The 12,917-nt window shown below is 40.2% G+C and overlaps 1 protein-coding gene across 1 annotated transcript in view; it reads left to right on the top strand.

Moving 5' to 3' along the window:
- Positions 1 to 9,799: 9,799 nt before the first annotated feature.
- The window catches only part of gnb1l (guanine nucleotide binding protein (G protein), beta polypeptide 1-like), a 38,963-nt gene continuing 35,845 nt past the window's right edge, over positions 9,800 to 12,917 (top strand). The window contains exon 1 of the mRNA XM_004072750.5: positions 9,800 to 9,913. The gene's annotated coding sequence lies outside the window, so the exon portion shown is untranslated. The remainder of the gene's footprint in view (positions 9,914 to 12,917) is intronic.

The following is a 12,917-nucleotide window of genomic DNA, read 5'->3' as shown; positions in this document are numbered from 1 at the left end:
CATGCATCTAGTTGGTGCATTTGAATTGGAGCACCAAAAACTGGATTTTTATAGGCAGGGGTCTTTAAAGAAGTCCTGATGGGCACTGAAAACTGTACAAACTCCTCCTGAGCGGATCCGCAATTTGTTTTTGCTGAAGTGTTCCATTTTTATATAAAGTTATGTCAGAAGGGATGGACACACTCTGAGCTGTCTCTACTGACAGCCCGTCCTGCTCTGAGGCCCTGTCACTCAACCCTCTGCACCAACAATGGCAGACATTCCACCGTGTTTATTTGGTTAAGGGCAGAGCTCTCTGAAACCCCTGAACCTCCTCGAGGACCACAGCAGACTCACTCACCCTGTGAATGAAGTCAGTGTCAGTTCTGCTCCAGACGGCGGGACTTAAGTTCCCTGCTGTTTCAAGAATAGTTAGGTCCTATTTAGCAATTGTGCGTCTTCTGCTGCCCCGCAATAGAGCAAACAGGGTAAATCCACCTTGAAATGCACTTAGTAGGACATGTCAACATGTCAGGGTACACTCGATGCTGCGCTCCATCGTAATCCAGCCCATTGAACGCTGACAGTTGAATGTGAGTCAAACAATCATGGAGCTTCTAGCAGCCATGCTGGAAAAGCCGACCCTCCACACACATACTTGCTGAGTATACAGCTCTGCAGTGGCAGCAAAATCCTCAGGAGGAGCAGAAGCTGATGCGTACCTTGAGTAAGTAAACACGGGCAGAAAATGAGTAGAAAAGGCTGCACCAAGCTGAGGATTATGCCTGAGATGAATGGGGGCCAATTATGATTGCTGCGTTGTTCCAGCAGTATCAGGCTCAAGACCTGTCAACCTGAGCTGCCTGGAGGGCTTGGATGTAGTGCAGTGGTGGAGAAGAAAAAAAGGTTCCTCAGACTTGTAAGTCTTTATGATCCTCAAAATTGGCCTCCTAGATTTAGTTGTTTTCTTATTCATCTGCCTTTACTCAAGATTGAGACAATTGCCTGTCTGAAAGCAGGAACTTAAAGACCCATTCCAATGAAAATTTTTGATGACAGAGCACATATACTAAGAAAATGTAACTTAAAATTGCATTTCTAGATAATTCTTTATTAAAATCCTTGGGAATCAGGAGCAGAGGAAAAAAATGCAGTTTAAAAAAGAGCTCATTTGTTATGTAGAAAATGCACGGAGCAGGTCACAAGCTCCCTGCTCCGCTCCATTCTGATGTTTCCACTTGCAGACAAATAGATCCATGTATGTCTTCGTTTTCCTCGTCCGAGCTGGCATCACACACACAACTGTGCTGTGATAGCTCCAATATTGCGAGGAGCTGTACAATAACAGGAGAGCATGTAAACAGAGATCTCTCAGCAACGGGGAATTGAAGTGGCGCTTGGTTGCTGATCTACAATTGCTCCGCCCACAACTTAGAGGTGAATTTCTAATAAACAGCTGCCTCTCTGCAGAAACTACCATGTTCTTTGAAGTATAAGTCGTTTTTTTTTCTTTACATAGTTTGACAGATGGGGCAACTTATTACATCAATGTGTAATGGTAGTGAAGTGTGCAGATATTCACTCTTTTTTCATTGTGTATTGTTATTATGATTTGCCTTTCAAGTTTTTTAAAATAGATTTCTCCCAAAAGTGCGACTCATACTCCAGTGTGACTTATGATCTGCTTCTTCATTATTTTGCATTTTTCTGCTGCTTCGACTTATACTTCAGAACAACTTATGCAGTATGTCCTAGAAAACCTCACTGAATTTTTGATTTTGGCTAAAAACAGCATAATCATAATTAAAAGACAACTCTTTGACAATAGTTTAAAAGATGATCGGAATGTTGTTTGTTGTTTCTTTTTGGTTGTATTTTTTAACTGATTCACAAACCAAACCTGAACAACAGACAAGAATTTTCCTTCTATGCTTCATCAAAGCAAAGCTCTTTTCTGCAATCTGTAAACTCCCACTTTGGAATTTCAAGGATATCTTGTTTTCTTCACAGTTCTGAAGCCTAAATATTTGATTTTTGCAACAAATGTTGCTTCTAGAGTTACCCAGTCAACCACATATCTCCCATTTTTTACTTTTCATGAAGCCGCAAACCCCTGAGCAAAAGAAACCGAGGTCAGCTCCTGTCAGAGCGGGGCTCCTTTTAGTAGCCCAGTGGATGTGACGGCCTGTAAAATAAGCTTATCTGACCCCTGATAAGAGTAGGATGCCCTCAGGAGTGGCCAAAATCCAACACACATGGCTGCTGCTGCAGTTTTTCTCTAAAATGTACAGAAAGCAGCAGCTTTTTTCTTCCACTTCAACCCCAACAGTTGTCCGTAAAACACCAGGAGTATAAAGAGTTTTCTGCAAGATGTCATCGGGTTTGGTTCTGATCTGCAGGCATCATTAAGAGAACAATTCCGACCTCAGCTCCTAAATCATGCAGTCATGTCTTCTGCCACACAGGAAGCCATCTTATTACAACTGGAAGCAGCACAAAGATTTACTGAGCTCATGTTTGATGACGGCATACAACAAAAGGACAGTGTTTGTGTGTGTGTGCGCCAAACCATGTCAGTTTGGACTCTCGCAGTCTGCATGCAAAAACAAATCATGTTCTCTTATGTCTGGAGTCAAACAAGACAAGTCTTGCTGTCTTTATTTGGACTTGCGAAGACTGTGATTGTTGCTGCCCCTCAAACTGCCTCTTAATCACAGTCTGTTTGATCTACCACGGTTTTCTTCATTACACAGGTCGACATGTGGATGAATAGCTCAGTTGATTTCTTTATAGTTTTGTCCTGTATTTGCACCAAAGAGTGTTAGGCAGGCTGTAGGAGAAGAAACTGCAGAAAACCTGAGTTTCTAAGCTTCTGCAAGACATCGATGGCTTTATGTCAAGTCAGATTCAAGGCCCGTTACGTTTCTGATATTTGATGATTTACTGATAGGAGTGGCACTTTAAGTGTGCCAGATTTTCTCTTTTTGTATTCAGGCCACTTGGCATTAATCCTTTAGGATTTTATGGCGCTCTATTGACGTAAAAAAATAAAAAACATTTATTGACTTTCAGTGAACCTGCAGTATATTTTTTTAATAATTTGTCACAATTTAGTGACAGTAAACTACCTCATAAAAGAAATAAAAAGAATTTCACCCACAGAAGTCTTTGTCAGACACTTAAAGACAAGAAGAGAGCGAGCGCTATTATCTGTCAGAGGTGCGTCCCATAAACTAGAGTACCTTCCACTGCGCCGACAGCTTCCAGCACATCTGGCTGGAGCTGAAAGGAACTGATCCGGCCTGGACTGAGACTGCAGCTCATGCTGTCTGTAAACAGGCAAACAGCAAGAATGCAGGCAGACAGGCAGAGCTGCACAGGCCTTGATATGTGGTGCGCCCTGTGGCTGCCTTCACTCTCTCTGATTGATTTCTTTTTTCCTGTTTAGCCAATAAAAGCTTGAGGTAGTGTTGTGATTCAGTCGGACCCATAAAAATAACGTCCAAGTCGTCTCAGTGGATTGTCCCACATGCAGAACTTATAGTTATTCTGGACAGGGTTTGATTGTTTTTGCCCATCTGAGAAAAAACTTTTTTTTAGATTTGTATGTTTAAAATGTGGATTCCTAAATGAACATTTCTCAGTCCCCTAGCAGAACAGATAAAGATCAACTCCGATGAAAATAGTGTAATATGTATTTTGTGGTTTTAACATGTTCTTGTTGCATTGTTCTAATGAGGGAGGACACATACTTTTTAATTCACATTGCTGTTAATCAGGGGTAGACGAAAAAATGTTGAAAAATATTTGAAAAAGCTTGTCGAAAAGACACTGGGCGGGCCACAAAGTCCCTGTTCCGCTCCATTCTGATACACTTACTTGTAGAGAAATATCTGACAAATCATCTGTGTTAGCATCTGGCTCACCGTTTTTGTTGCACCTGTAATGTTAGGTTGGGAGTTTAAGGGGATGTACACTTGCAGGAGAGAGTGTAAACAGGGAGCTCTCAGTAATGGGTGAGGGGGGGGGGGGGGGGGGTTGCTCTGCGCCAACGTTTTCACCCAAAACTCAGGGAAATTTCTACAGAAACTATCTTTTTGAAAAAGTAGGTGTTTTGATTTTGGCTAAAAACGGCACACCATATATTCCACTTATTTTTTTTATCTGTCCTCATGATCTGGAGTGCCTTATACAGTATATGGAATTATTCGGGTTATTGAATTAATTTTGATGGTACACTGCTTTCGGTCAAAATTTCAATCTGATTTTTTATGAGTTCCAGACATCTTTGGGTGTTATTGTAAAAACGCTAACGTGTAGCTGTGTCAGACTGTGTTTTTTCTAACTATTACTAATAAGGTTGGGAGTTAGCATAGTGATAGTAACTTTTGTTTACAGGTGTTGTGAAAACGCTAACGTGGCTAACGTGTAGTGTGTTTTCAACAGGTTTTAGAGTTACTGTGAATGCAGTTAATAAAGTCTGACTGATAGACATATCTCTGAGTCTTTTGTCTAACTTAATTCTCCTCATAGGCCTTACATATGATAAAAGGTAAAAAACAGACCATTCATTGACGGTGCGCCTTGTAATCCAGGGTGCTCTATAGTGATGTAAATACAATAATCAAATATTAAAAGACCACTGGGGACCATTTTTCAAGAGCTCAAAAGATAATCGGAATGGGTCTTTAAGAGGCTAAAGGGCAGTTTTGACCCAAGACTTTATATTTATGAATTTGAAGGTGTAATAAATGTACCAACCTTGTCTACTTAACCATTCCTTTTTTCTATTTTGAATATATCTTAGAAACAACATGCTAATTTTGAACAGTTTTCAAAACATTCTTCTTTTATGTTTGCTGTGTCGGCCTTCAGAAACAGTTTGCTCATCAAAAGGGAGTTTCACAAAGAACTGATAAGAATATTAACTTCAACTCTTGACTGCCTCCCTGCTTTTCTACTCCAGGGGAGGGTGTTTCAGCTCAGCTGATAGTGGCAGCAGAGTACCATTTTACTGCACTCCTCAAAGCGATATGTGGAACAGTCAATCTTCGCCCTCACTGAGGTCTCTCCATTCACACCTGCAGAGATGCCCAAAAACAACAGGCTGGGGAGGCTTTACTGTTGCATACCTGCAAATTCAGCAAATACTCCCGCATTCTGTATTTTCTTCTCTTCTGGTGATAGCTTAATTCATAATCCTTCATTTTTGTCTGTTCTGTTTGAAAGATTTGACCTTTTTATGCTGTCAGACCAGCTCAGTGCTCTTCTGCAGCAACAAATTCCCAACATCCTTTCAAACAAACACACAGATGATGGGGATTTCCAGAAAGCACATTCATTGAATTTAGGTTGTGTGATAGTGTACTGATTAGTAAATCTCAGCTGGATTCTTTCGTGTGAAGTTTGGCCTGATTTCCCTGTGCATTTATGGATTTTCTCTGTGCACTCCGGCTTCCTCCCACAGTCCAAAAACATGCTTCATAGGTTAATTGAGGATTATATGGTGTGTAGACCATAGAGGGTTGTAGGCAGAAGCATCTTCATCTTAAAAGAAGCACAGGTGTGTCTTGCGGTTCCTCGAAGGCTCATGCAGACACCTAAAGGGATGTCATGAAAATGGAATGCACCATTGTCGTATGTGTGGCAAGTGTATAATGAAGTATTTGTATGGATTATGCAAGTTGCACACATGTCTGACAGGTGAGGCTGTACAACATCCTGTAGTCATTAGTCAGGTGCACATTCTGGCCCCTTACTGATTGTGCACAAATGCTGCAGTGCACGAGATGAGCGCGTGATACGAAAGTGTCGGACGCCTGTAGGATGTCCACACAAACTACACTAATCTAATTTCCTTATTTCTAGCAGGCAGGCTGCAGGCCACTTATCACTTATCACGTGAACAGTGCTAATGGTAGCAGGGTTTGGGGGTTGAAAAAATTAATCCTGTCTTACTGACTTCACTTTTACTTACTCTTACACATTGTTTAACACTTATAATATCTTAGATGACCCCACCCTTACTTTGACGTGTTCTCCCTACCATGACAAAGGTGGAAAGATTTCATGTAATCCATGGACACCAGTGAGGTTCACAAATCATTGAAAAAAAAAGATTCAGAGCACTGTCTAGTGGGTCTAGATGACCCAACTCCCAATGTTAAAGTGCCTAGGATAGCACAAGGGTTACGCGTTCACTTACAACCTGTTGCCTGGAACAAAAAGAATGTGCATGAACATTTTCGTTCTGTGATCATAAATTTCCTGTGGGCCAGCTGCGTGCCCATATTTTACTGCCCGGATCCACCCATCAAGGGAAGTTGTGACTGAGGCATTAGGTGGGAATTTGAGAGTGTGTTATTGTGTGTTTCTGTGTGGCCCTGCAAGGGACTGGGGAACACTTCAGGGTAGACCGGGCCTTTGCCCAACAGCAGACATTAAAAAGCTTTCATGTGAAATAGGTACTCAATTTTTCACACTATAGGCCGCACTGGATTATAAGGCACGTTAAGTAAGACAGAAGAGTCAGAGATAAGTCCAATAAGTCAGACTTTATTAACTGCGTTCACGGTAACTCTAGAACTTGTTTGTGACATGATGCATTAGCTGCGTTCACAATACCTGGAACTCCCAACCTTGTTTGCAACACATTAAAAACAGACTGATACCACTAAAACACACACAAAGAAAAATCACAAGTCCAACGCATTTTCACAACTAGACCCAACCAAACATTTAGACAGAGTACTGTGTACTTCTCAAAATCGCTTCGACATCAGTAAACAAAACAAGAATTAACTGATCAAGATGATGACTTTAAAAATCCATCTAAATCAACGTAAAACAGAAATAAGATAATAAAAAAAATCCTTTAATTACTTTTCAACTCATCTTATGTTTTTATTTTCAGTACTTTATGTTTTGCACTTTTATAGATCTTCTAGATCTATAAAAAAATTGCTTTAGAATGCTTCAATCAATCAGACTTTAACTTTCCCAAGGCTCACACGCATACAGTAAAATACCGCACAAGCTGTGCAACAAGAAAAATCAGTACAAAAAGACTTTATAGCCTCAACCTGTGATGCAGTTGGATGGTTCTGGGTCAATGGGATGAGCTGTGTGAGTGTTTGTAAAGGCAGAGTTCACATCAAGCAACATGTGCAGGTTTTTGTTTGACAAGACAATGTCCTTTAGATGAAAGCCCTTACACTCATTTTAGACAAACATCACCAGAGGATATTCTGCACACTATATCTCTCTGAGTACCCTTAGAAAAAAGTAGTCTATTTACGTGTACTCTGTATACTTAGTCTATACTAAAATCATAGCAGTGCACTTCAAGATTCCTTTTATGTACTATCTACTGTACATATTGTCAACCTAAAATGTTCCAATTTAGTCTGAAGAAGTACCCAATATACTTCCTACACTACCCGTGCATGGTCTCTAGTTGCTATACTTAAACTCAAGTATAAGTTGCTATACTTATACTCAAGTATACTTAATAAAACAAACCTCAAGTGTACTACCTTTTGTTAAGGATACACATACCCCTACATATTCCTTATTGTCTCTATTCACTTTTTTTTCTTTGTGACTTTAACTTCACTTTGCTGTACTTCTCAAAATAAAGACATTTATTTTGGTCGTTTGTTTCAGCTGCTTCATATCCACACTACGTAATCAGTTCAATCACCGGACCACAGATTATATAATTAATACTCCATGAAATGTTGTCTTTTTCTGTCCCCTTGGCTTCTAAAGATCCCCCCGGTCAACGAGTGAAAGCATGCTAAATCAAAGCCGTACCTCTATTTCCATCTCTCTGCTGGTCTGACTGCTCCCCAGTCTGACCCACAGCATTTCTAATTTGGTGATGAGCTGTAAAATGACCTGCCTGGCCCGGCTTAATGAAGAGTGGGATTCCAGGGATCGACTGCACAACTCTGCATGCAACCTCAACCAACCTTCTCATCCTCTCCTACCTCCAACCTTCTCATGTCTCCTTGGACACATGGGGAGACCAAAGCACGTGCTCCCAAGGGCACCCTGGCATTGTCCCCTGCACCTGTCCTGCTCATCAGTAAACTGAGAAACCAGGAATAATTGATGACGATGAATCTGTCGAGGGAGGGGAGGATGTGCTTTCTGCCACCTCCTGCAGAGGGGTTAGTGTCCTGTAGCTTCCATTTGCTCTAATTGGTTTGAAGTCCTTGCAGCTCTGACAGGCCTTTTCCCCTTTTTTTAAGGTTGACAAAAAATAGCGGTACTCAGAATTTTGAGCTTTCATTTAAGAAGATTAGTGGTAGTCATATTTCAATTGTATATCAATATTCTGATTCAAAAAATGTATTTAATTGTACTACAAGCATGCATACAAGCTAGTATTCTAAAAGTGAGGTAGTATCCTTGAAGTTGTCTCTCTTTATATATGATCCATTTAGTGTAAATTTAAAATGTTTCAAATTAGTTTGCAGACGTATTCAGTTAGTATACTTCCTACACTACATGTATACAGACTTAGTATACTTATACTCAAGTATGCTTAATAAAATAAACTTCAGTCAGACAACTCATGCAGTAAAGAAATTTATTTTCACATTCTTTTAGTTTGGCAATTTTCATAAGACAAGATCTCCATAAAACTTTTTAGTAATAAACTACCCCCAACGGAGCTCACAGGTGAAAGCCGGGGAGGAGGGTGGGGCGCTTGCGGTGAAGGAGAAGAATGAAAATCTTGCACACCTAAACTCAAATAGGACGCTGAACAGGTGAGTTGATTAAACTGAACCGCCCTAGGGAGGAGTAACCGAAGTAAACGCACTGCTTGAGTAGCCTGAAATTCTCCCAAGGTCGCTCACTTCAAGGATATAGTCAAATGTTTTTCTGCTGTTTCACTGTATTTTAGAGTGAAAGCTATCACCAGTGTTTTCTGGCTTTCCTTTTACTGAGGCTGATAGTTTCTTTTTTTTTGTGGTTTAACTTCTTAAACTCTCAGCCACCTGTACTCTGTGTTGGTTCATTTTGGAGTTGGGTGGGTTGGGGGGTTGCCTGACTCTAATCCACGTCCACAGAAGAGGTTTAAAACACTCTGGTTTCATCTAATCTTTCAGCTCAGAGACTGCTCTTTCTCTATGATAGGCATGGACAAATGAAGGTCTCTGCCCATAACTCCCATGAAAGAAGTCTGTGTGCTCTGTGGATTAGTGTCCACTGTTTTCTCTGTCTCTTTTTCTCAATTAAAAAGAAAGTGTTTTTAAAAAACACTGTTTGTGCAGTTTCTATGCCTTTATTTCTTTCTTTCTTTTCTTTTTTAAATTTAATTTCCTTAATAGTTTCTGTGATTGACATCAATGTTAGCTTAAAAAACAAAAAAACGCCCATTTTTTTTGTCTTGCACAACTATTAAAACCAACGCTCATACAAAAATATTCCCTAAAATTTCCTTTTACCATTTCAAGAAAACATATTTGGATGTACAAATGGTGCTGAAAACAGAAACTTGCATTTAAAAATGTTTGTATTGTGCATTTACACCCATTATTTTTTATTTTAAAATTTACAGCGTAAGCTATTATATATTTATTTTTTATTAGTAATTGTTTTATGCAACTTAAAGCAGGATCCTACAGAAGTGCCGTAGGCATAGGTTTCAGGTTTAAGCAAAAATACAATAAATAAAAAAAGAAAGAAAAATGTTTAGGTACAAACAATTGCTATTTTCGAGTATGGCGTGCTTAAATTAAAACTGTTGAGGGAAAAAAAGAAAGAAAAACAGCGTGGGAACGTTGATACATTTTGTTCAGGCACCTTTATGGACACCTCATCTGCTGTAAACAAAGGTCCTTCGACTCCACAATGTGCCATTCGGGAGCGACTTGCTGGTTCTAGTGTGCCGCCTTGAGACCTGCGGTGTCTGACTAATATGGTATTTTCACATACGTTTTGAATTATTTATTTGTAGAACTATAAGGTACTCCCTGCATTTATAGAAGAAGCTTAAGAAGCTGCAGGGAACTGATAGCACTCTGCTAAAGTTAGCCTGATCTTCATGTGTGTCTGACGTATTTGTCGGTTCGTCATGCTTCTGTTTGTGGGTCAGTTAAAGCAAAATAAAAGAAAAAAAAATCATTATAAAAACTTAGTCTGACGTGCAGTTTTCAGGTCAGGTTGATTTTGGTTTTAATCCTCAAATCTGTGTTAACCCCCTATCAAATCAAACAAGTTTCAACATTTATTGTACACCATATGATCTGCTGTTTTGCATTTGTCATTTATCTCGATCATTCTCCAGGCGTTATTCATAAGCTTTTAGATTTAGTTGCCCCATTGGGTGCATCTACTGTCATTTTGTCTCATTAAATGCTCACGTTGACCTTTTGCTCATTGTATTTATATTGTGTTGTAAGATGGACAATTTAGGCAAATGACTTGTGAGAAACTTAATAAAAATAATGTTTAATATGAAACAAACACAACTGTTTTCAAATCTATATTGTTGATATGGAGATGAGGAGACTTTAGATATTTCTCCCTTGTGCTCTTTTTTAAGAATAAAAAAAAAATCATCATTTAAATGAAAATTGTATTTTTGATGGAGGACATTTACAATGAAACTTTATGGTTAAAGTTGCATTTGTATTTCTTTATTCAAATAGTTTTGAATCAGGAGCAGACAGACAAAAATGCATTTGGAAATAGCCTGTAACAGTGACAGCTGCTATAGTTGGCCAGCCACAAGATCCCTGTTTGGCTCCATTCCGATGCATCCACTTGCAGACAAATAGATCCATGTACATTTCTTTTTCTCATCTGAGCTGGCAATTGGAACAAAACTGTACAGCTGGATAGCTCTATCATTGCTGCCCATTTTTGGACCGCTAATGTTAAGTTGGGGTGTGAGGGGCTGTTAGATAGCGGCGTGTATGCAAAGGGATGATGGGAAATAAGGGGGGGGGGGGGGGGGGGCTCACTCTGTGCCAACAGTTTTGCTCACATCTCAGAGGTGACTTTCTGAGGAACTCCTGCCAAAATGCAGAAACAATGTCCTAGAATTTTTTTGATTTTAGCTAAAAGCAGCATAATCATAATTAAAAACCACAGGGAATGCTTTGAAAGTAGATCAAAAGATGAACGGAGTGAGACTTAAAATGCTCAAATCTAATGCTCTGCTCAGATTGAATTTCTAAATCATAGTTAGGCAAATATCTTGTACAAAGTTCAATGAAATTATGTCTAAATGTCAAATATACATAAACCTTAAAAAATTTACATAATTGCTGTGGACATGACAATAAAATAGATATTTTACCTTAGATACTTAAGCACTTTGTACAATTTTTTAAAATGAAAAGGTTTTTTAAAGATTTGCATGATCTTGAATTATATCTAAAGCTCAGTTTTAAAATAGATTTTCCCAGATCAATAGTTTTCTATGATGATGATGAGAATTGACAGAGGCAGAGACTCTGCTGGTGTAATAAATTTGCCATTGTGTAACTTGGTGCATTTGGCAAGGTAGTACAAGATGAACTCTAGAAACTACTTAGTTTGTACTTATGACAAGCTTTCTGTCAGGAGTCCCATTGTTCTTTGCTTAGTCTGCACGTCATGACTCATGACACACAGAAGTGATTGACAGCTCCAACAGCATGGATGTACTCATTGAAAACTTGAACCAGTATTTTCCTGCTTTCCTAATTTTTTGCATTCTGTCTCATTGGGATTATGGTCCCGTAAACACCCACTTTTGTTCCTGTCTTGGCTGTACTGACAGCAAAAATCTCCACATGTCAAAAGGCCATCACGCCCAGAATGTGTGGTGATGTATGATGACACTCGAGCTGTCAGCCCTCTTGTGTCTCTTTGTCTTGTAGTGTCCAGGTAAATGACCTTATGGAGGAAATGGGTGATAGTGCAAACAGATAAAGCTCAAGGAACCTGTTGACCACTGCCAGAACCTCCTAAATCAGAAGCCTGTGACACTGAGCTCCATCAGTCCCTGCTTCAGTGACACCCACAAGGCATTGAGCCCTTATCTGCAATGGCCTGTGCTTAGCATTCACGCCATTCACGCAAACAATGCTACCTCTTCCCGCTCATTGGATCTGTGACTGACAGTGGGTGTTGGTGCACTTGTGTCTGACTTCAGCCTCTATCTCACACTGGGCTGTTTATCCAGTCTAGATTCCCCCACTAAGACACAATAAAGGGTGTGTGTGTTCCTTGCCACTTCCTGCACTGTTTTTCTAAGGAGACTTTCAGAATGGAGCTTGCCTTCTATTTGGCACGTTGGTTTCCTCTCCTAAAGGACTGGAGTTCCTCCTGGGGGAGGGATAAGTCAGTGACTAATGGCGATAGGGCAAGCCACCAACTGACCATGGAGGTGGAAATGCCCAGCTGCCCAGACAGTGACAAGAAGGGAAGCAGGAGATAAGGGCGCCTTAAAGAGCAGAGTGACTAACAGCTGGGGTATAATGCACTGACCATGGACGGGTTTGGGTAACAGAAAATTTGATGGATTGTTGTTGTCAGGGATTCAGAGGAAGGCCTATCTAGAATGGAGCTTTCGAGTCGTGTAATCCCCTCTGGGTTTTCATCGTCCAGCTCAGATCTCATATTTGATGAAAGTGATATCACAGCTCGGGATCTTGGGATCCCATGCCTCCATAATGGGTCCTGTGAAGCCGGAGCATTAGAAAGCTTCTATAATACACTCCTGTGATCAGCATATCGCCCTAATTTATGAATGACTGGGATGGGGGGGGGCAGCTCAGGTGGGTCACAGCTAATCACATGAGACCAGCGCAAGGCAAGGAATTTCTGACAGGACTTCCCCCCTCAGCTCTGAAGGCCCATATCATAATGAATACTGTCCCCTCCCTCTTTATATGTCCAGCCACGTCAATGAGGGAGTGGGTGCTTTAGTGGAA

The sequence above is a fragment of the Oryzias latipes genome, chromosome 9, assembly GCF_053564925.1.
Source record: "Oryzias latipes strain Hd-rR chromosome 9, Olatipes_Hd-rR_3.1".
NCBI classification, from domain to species: domain Eukaryota; kingdom Metazoa; phylum Chordata; class Actinopteri; order Beloniformes; family Adrianichthyidae; genus Oryzias; species Oryzias latipes.
This window is presented reverse-complemented; position numbering and strand designations above follow the sequence as displayed.